A 7,138-nucleotide genomic window follows, 5' to 3' on the forward strand; every position below is an offset into this window, starting at 1 on the left:
ATTAACATTTTAATCGTTAATTTTAATCAGATAAACAGTTTGCCAACTGTCAAAACGCATGTGCTTCCTCGACTTTAGCGCTCAGACGCACAGGGGTTTCGGATTATTTGCAAAAAGAAATAAAATGATACAGACAGTGATTTAGTATTAATTCAAATCAATAGTCTTATATATTTGTCAAGATTTCTTTGTGTACAATTGATTATATTACCTTAATGCGGAAATTATCGATGAGGCTGGTAGCTCCGGTGTTCTTCCTTGATGATTCAAAAGAGAAGTGAAGGAATAAATTAAATCGCGTTAGTTGCGGACCGCCGGACAAACACCGATATAGAAGGGGAAAGTTAACGAAAGTTCGTTGTCCGGCGAGAAGGACTTGCTAACGGCCCAAGTCTTCGCGTTAATACGTATGTGTATACATACGTGCGCATGTATAGTTATATACACACGCATGCGTACACAAATACGTATTTGAGTGATTTAGAGAAAATGGCATTAGGGTGGAGCTTTTTGAAATATTTAGGCTGAAGGCCTAAACATGCCGCCCCCCCTTGCGGGACGCAACATCTGTGCTTGGGAAACGCTCGAGCTACCAGCTTCATATGTTCTTACAATTACAAAACAAGTGTGTGAATTCATGTATGTTGTGCTGTTGAGAGCGGCGCCACCATCACCAAGATCTTCGACGAGCGGTTCCATCCTTTTTCCCCTAAAACACCTAGTAAATCATAGAGTGAAAATCATGGGATACAAGCATGGTTATAATTCAATGCACTTTATTTCATTACAAAAAAATTCAAATAATTCACATCTTATTTTGGTTTTTTATATAAGTTAAATTTACGGCCGGCACGCCCCTGACAGCACCCAACCAAAAATAGTGCTTTGCGCAATGAGGGGGCCAAACGACGTCGGTAAAGTTCCGGGCAAGATTAGGTCCGCATATACGTCCGACCCAAGGGCAAGGCGTATCGGTGCTGATGCGAAAAAATTTGGATCCGCAAGCCGAATGTGGATATACGGCGTAGCAACTGAGGGATCCACATTAGTCCTAGGTGAGACATGGCTGTAGTGGGGTATAATAAGCGCATGGGTCGCCACCCGCTTGTTCTGCCCATGCTTGCCCCTTATGCATAGGAAACACCCTCGTTGCCCGCCGATATAGGTTTCCTGAAGCCCTAGCTCTTGGGCCAGATCCGCGGACAAGATAGTGTTCGGCGCGCAAGCGTCAATAAGCGCGCGGACCAGATGTAGGCGCCCTCTCGCCTCCACCTTTACAACAGCCGTCGGCGCCACGGATATAGTGGGCTGGAGTGATGGCGTTATTATGGTATTTCGAAAAGCGTGCGGTCGTGATAGCTGGCGAGGCCTAGTCACCAGTCTATCTTCGTGTTGAAATGTTGTGGATTGGCGCAGGCGGAAAGGCCGAGTTCCCGCTCTGCGGCTTTGTCGCCCTTGGTGGCGTGCTCGGTGAACCCGTGTTTCGGATCCAGCCGTACTTCTGCGTTCATGCCGCAGCAGAGGCCGGAAAGACCGTGTTTCCGGTCCCCCGTTAGTAAGCGGGCGGAGAGGCCGAGTCCCCGCTCCGCGCTCAATAACTTCCCCTTCTTCAATCTCTGGACCGGGAGGCCTAGTCTCGGTTCCCGAGTCGGACGCGTATAGTGACAGAGTGCCGTCTGCCTCGGCTTCTTCCACTTGCACACTCCATGGTTTGGGGACTGGTTCCTCTGAGTCGCCTTCATTGCCTCGTGCCCTCCATGACTCACATTTTCGTTGGCGCGTTGGCTCATCCTCTAAATGCAGAGTGGAGTGGTGTTTCTCGCCACACCTACGGCATCTTCCCTCGCTTTGACACTCCTTCAGCTGGTGGGTCATGGCAAGGCAGTTTGCGCAATAGCGGCCCAGTAGAGCTTCGCGCAGTCTCTCCTCGGGCGATTTTGCCCGATAAATAGGGCAGAGCCTAATCGGGTGGTGTGCGTCGCATAGGCGGCACGGTAGCGGATAGCGGTGGGCGCGTTGTTCGGCTCGTTTCCTCATAGTGGCGATATGAGACATCGTTACGGCTGAAATAGGGTCAGATATCGTTGCAGTGGATATTATAACGTATATATGTATTGTTGGGTGGCGAGTGGTATGAAAGGCGCAACATTTTGATGAGTGCAAGCGCATAATTCGGTGGGTGTGAACTTGGCATTATATATATTATTTTGCTAATCAAAGAACCACCTAGTGTGAATGTAGCATAATGTTAACTCACGACCTACAAAATTTTGGATGATGAATTGCATGGATGCCATGCATTCTACTGTGCAGGGATGTATGGGCAACGTAGAATTTTACTTGAATTAAATTATACCGAAAAAATGCTTGTGTGTATGAGTGTGGTAGCATTTATTTATTTTTATTATTTTTCATTTGTGCTTTCATCCGCATATTTTGTCAATAGCAGGTTTTAACATATGTGTGTGTGTACTTGAGCATGTACGTGAACCTGCTTATCGACATTTGGAGACTTGTGTATCTTGGTTTACATCGGCACTCAACAATCCCACTTCCCACCGGCATAAGCTTGCATATCATTGGGCGCCTTGCTGTTAAAAAACAAGGTGCCGCCTAAGAAATACTTTAGCAAGCATAGTATCTTAACATTTTTGTGGTACGTAGTGACTTTGGATTGGTTTCCCATGTAAAATAACCAATTAACATTTTGTGACTTTGCTTTGGTTTTACATTTAAAATAACCAATTAACATTTTGTGGTACCCAGTGACTTTGCATTGGTTTTACATTTAAAATCCCCAATTGTATGACAACAGCAATTAAATTTATTGTCTACGAACGGTCACCATGCAAAACTAGCAGCAGCTAGTTAGGGTTAGTGTTAATTGTCCGTAAAGAAACATAGCTATTCTCCAATATGAATGGAGAACGGCGCTAGGTTTATTCCTGATGTGGAACGTAATCACATACATACATACATACAATGCATAAATGTCATTGTCTAAAATTTACTACCACGCGGCCATTACGTAAGTTTGCTGAAACGGTTGGGTGAGTATGCATGCGAAATTGCATGCTTTTGTTCTTATTAATCTTTTTCGATTTTTAGAGATTAGAAGTGCAGCATTCAACATACTTGTGGAAGTGAAAACTTATTGGAAAGATAACTTGTTACGCATTTTGGCTATTTGAAAGGAAAGGCCACGGCGCATTGAACTGGAGTCAGCTTTCTATCGAGTAACAGAGTATTAACGCGATCATTATCAGCACTATCAAAGAGAATAGCACCTGTTGCAGCGTTCAAATCAATAACTGAACGTATAACAGCCGGCATATTTTGGTCACCTTTATCATTGGACAAAAGCTGAAACGCAGTCTGATTCAAGCCAGCTCCAGCCAAGGCTACAAAGGTAATACTTTCGACATCGAACGTGAAATATGGTAATTTTGTTTTAATGGTTACGGATTGTGTGCCTGTAGGTAGCGTGGTATTCGGTGTGTCCTCAAAATGATATGGTTCTAAGAAGTATTTACTAGGATCCGAACTAACTCGCATCCACCATATTTTACATTCACGTTGCGAATTGAAAAATTTACTAAATCCTTGAGCATGATGAACTAATAAATCCGTTATCAAACGTGTGCTGGCGAGCGCCAGAATATACCAAATTACTGTGGGGCTCATGAGCAGCACTTGATTTATCTACTGTAGCAGTTTGTATAGTTTTCAAAATAGCCGGATATTGCTTGGTATCTGAATTACTATAAAAGTATTTGATTTTTTCGTGAAACTGGTTTGAGTAAACAAAATTTAATCTATTCAGGGAACTAGTCATGAAATCATTATCATTGGTGTTTATAAAATTAGCTGCAACTTCCTTATCTAATGAATGTGTATTGCGCCAATGGTGCAAAATTTGTTCACTACATTTTACACCGTTTTCTAACAGTTCGGTATTACTTATACATCCAGTGTCTTTAATTAAAGCATTTAAATAACGAGAGTTTTGCAATTTCTTAACGATTTGCGAAAACGGGCTTCCAATTTATTTCTCATATATGCCTAAGCAATTTCCTATTTCATTTAGAAAAGTCCTTCAGTTACACTTAAAATTATGTCATACAAACTAAAAATAAGTCTATTAATTATAAAAAAAAACTTTTTTTAAAAAGTAAATAACGGTGTATGCATACCCGCATTGTTTCAATTGATATATGCACAAATTGATGCACAATCGAAGTAAAGCATACATATTACCAAAATTGCATGTGAAAAATTAATTACTTTTACGCTAAAGCATCAAGACGTTGAAAAATCAGTCGTTACAAGTTGTTGTAGCTTGAGCATGTGTGGATGGGTTGTAAGCGAGTCCTCTGCTACCACTATGGGTATTAGAATTCGCAGGTGACAATGGCAGACGATCAAGGTCATTAGTTTCCGTAGCGTTTGGACCGGTCGGTATAGGCTCAGTTGTAGTTCTGGTTTGTTGTGTGCGAACACTGAAAAATCGTAAAATTGTGGTTTCACTGTTGCGCCGACTAGATGTTGGTGTTTTTGGATGATGTGGGTTATGATGGCTAGACGTTGAAGGGGAATTATTTGCACGAGTATCTCGCGAGCCACTTGACATGCGTCGTCGTGGAGTCGATGTGACGCGCGGACTAGCCTCAGACTGTCGCAAATTATGGAGTCGTGACGACGATGAGGCTACTGGGGATACGGACACTGCACCATTGCAGTCTTCAATAATTTTGTCGGATAAGGACGCATTACGTGTCGACATTAATTTTTGTTTCCGTATTTTAGTTAACCAATCAACCTTTTCTTTGTACTTTCGTTTGGGTGACATAATACCCAGATGTGGAGCCTCACCGTCAAGTACGTAGTTCGGCAGATTTGATGTAGGTGAAAATATCATCGAAGACAAAGGTGGCTGTTGCGCAGTTGTGGTAGAAGCCGTCGTTGATGTGTTTGGTGGTGAAGAATAATTAATGTTATGGTTTTCAGTTACTGATCTTTCAGTAAGCGGTGTTGGTATGGCTGGGTGTGTGTGCTTCAATAAAACGTATGGTAGCGTGGATCCCACTGTATTTTCTTGGTTACTGTCATTGTTGTGTGCATGTGGTACTCGGCTTGTTATAGGACTCGGGGGAGATCCATTAGTCGCTTTAGTGATCGGGGTGTATTCTCCAGATCACGCAAGTTATACTTACGTGTTGACCCATGTGTCTTTTTTTCCGAATTCACGCTCATACTTAGCATACCCTCGACATAACTCCAAATATTCACCTTCGTTTATATTCTCCGGGCCAATGCGCCAAATTTTGTGAACTGCGTCATCGCTACATGTTACAATGGGCTGATCGTGTGTGGAACCCCATGCAACACAAGTTACCTCCACTGTGTGGCCGTACAATGCCACCAATGGTTCATCTGGATAGTTAAGGTTCCATATATAAGCTTTCTCGTCACTACTTCCACTTAGCAAGTACTTTCCGTCTGGACTAAGGCAGGATTTTATATAGAAAGTACTATTTAAGAGGCCTTTGAATCGTGCTATAGGTTTCGAGGAATATGAGCATAGGTTATAGGCGTACATTGTATTGTCCATGCAGTTAGCAAGGAGTCGTGAACCCGATTCATCGACTATAAGATTAGTGAAGCCTTTAAATGTACTTGTGCCAGCATAAGGTAGGCTATATCTAGGATGAGGTTCTTTTTTATATGCAGTATAATTTCGCCGTAAGTCCCATACTTTTATAATGCCATCACCTGCACCACATGAAATAAGAGTGTTGGTATCCTGAAAAGCCAATCCTGTAATGCTACTTGACGTGGCATTAGCCGTCATCTTAGGTGTGCGTGTACGCTTTTTTGTGACATTGGCGTCCCCGGTCCCCCGACATGTCCGCTATAAATGCAGTTATCTGCTCGTGGTGTTAAATCCACATTTAAGTTTGCACGGGTATCCCAAATTATAATCGCGCCATCTCGTCCACCTGTGGCAAATACAGATGGGTCATGTCTTCGAAAGGCCGCAGTCTTTACGGAACGCGTATGCCCTTCAAAGGACCGTATGTTACGTATTTCGCCGCCTTCATCCACTTGCCATAAGCTAGCCGTGTGGTCACCAGAAGCAGATACGAATTTCATCTGCCCCGGCGCCCATTCCAAATCGAAAACGGCGTTGTAATGACACTGTGGTGCATTGAGTGCTCGCTCTTCGGGTTCTTCGTTTCTTTTTGTGGTATCTTGTAGCGCTATCTTCCCATCTTCATTAGCAATGGCTAAAATATGTCTGAAATTATCACAGTTTGCAAATTTCGCTGCACATATCGGTGGTTCTGGATTATAGTCTGAACTATAATTAGAGGGCAATATTCCACGCCAGCTGTCTTCTTTGGCCACACAAAGACGTCGTAAAGCAAAATCATATGTGAAGTCATTTGCAATGCCCTGCTGGCGATTGAAAAGCATTTGAATCCTATTCATTTTTTCCCAACTAAAAGCTACGTATTTCTTTCCCGTAGCAAATAATCTTTATTAAATAAATGCCAAGTTAAAAATAATTATTAATCGCTACTCCACATCTGCGTATATTGACAAAATCTAGCTGCAGCAGCTGCTATTACATGAATGTTGCTATATACATATATATGTATGCACAGAGGTATGTATATATGCAACAGTATTTGAAATGAATGCCCTTGTAAACATGGCTCTAAAGTAAGTAAGCCAATAAGACTCACAGAACAGCATAAAATAAGACTCCGAGAGTAGGCATTTAAGAGGCCAATAAGAGTCATTTAAGAGCCTCAAAAAGAGTCCAAAATGAGCCGTATATGAGGCCGATAAAAGTCCAATATGACTCATATTGAGGCTCATCTGATGTATGAATTTAAGCTCATATAAGTCGACCTTCGCAGGAAGGAAAACACCCTCATTTCGGACTCTTAAATGAGCATTATGAGCGTAAAGGCTCCGAAATGGGACTCATTCAAGACTCATTTATGACTCCAAACGTTTGCTGGGATGCCACTGAATACACATATTTTAAAATATATGCATATGTATGTATAGATATTTTTTTTTTTTTTTCGGACTTTAGTCTTTGCTGGTAGGTTTTGACAATTGAGGC

General features: G+C 42.3%; 1 pseudogene; it reads right to left on the minus strand.

Annotated features, from left to right (window-relative positions):
• Window positions 1-4,036: 4,036 nt before the first annotated feature.
• On the minus strand, window positions 4,037-6,621 carry LOC118746072 (annotated as a pseudogene).
• Window positions 6,622-7,138: the final 517 nt, after the last annotated feature.

Source organism: Rhagoletis pomonella, unplaced genomic scaffold, assembly GCF_013731165.1.
Source record: "Rhagoletis pomonella isolate Grant_MI unplaced genomic scaffold, Rhpom_1.0 Rhpom_scaffold_00001, whole genome shotgun sequence".
Classification (NCBI taxonomy): domain Eukaryota; kingdom Metazoa; phylum Arthropoda; class Insecta; order Diptera; family Tephritidae; genus Rhagoletis; species Rhagoletis pomonella.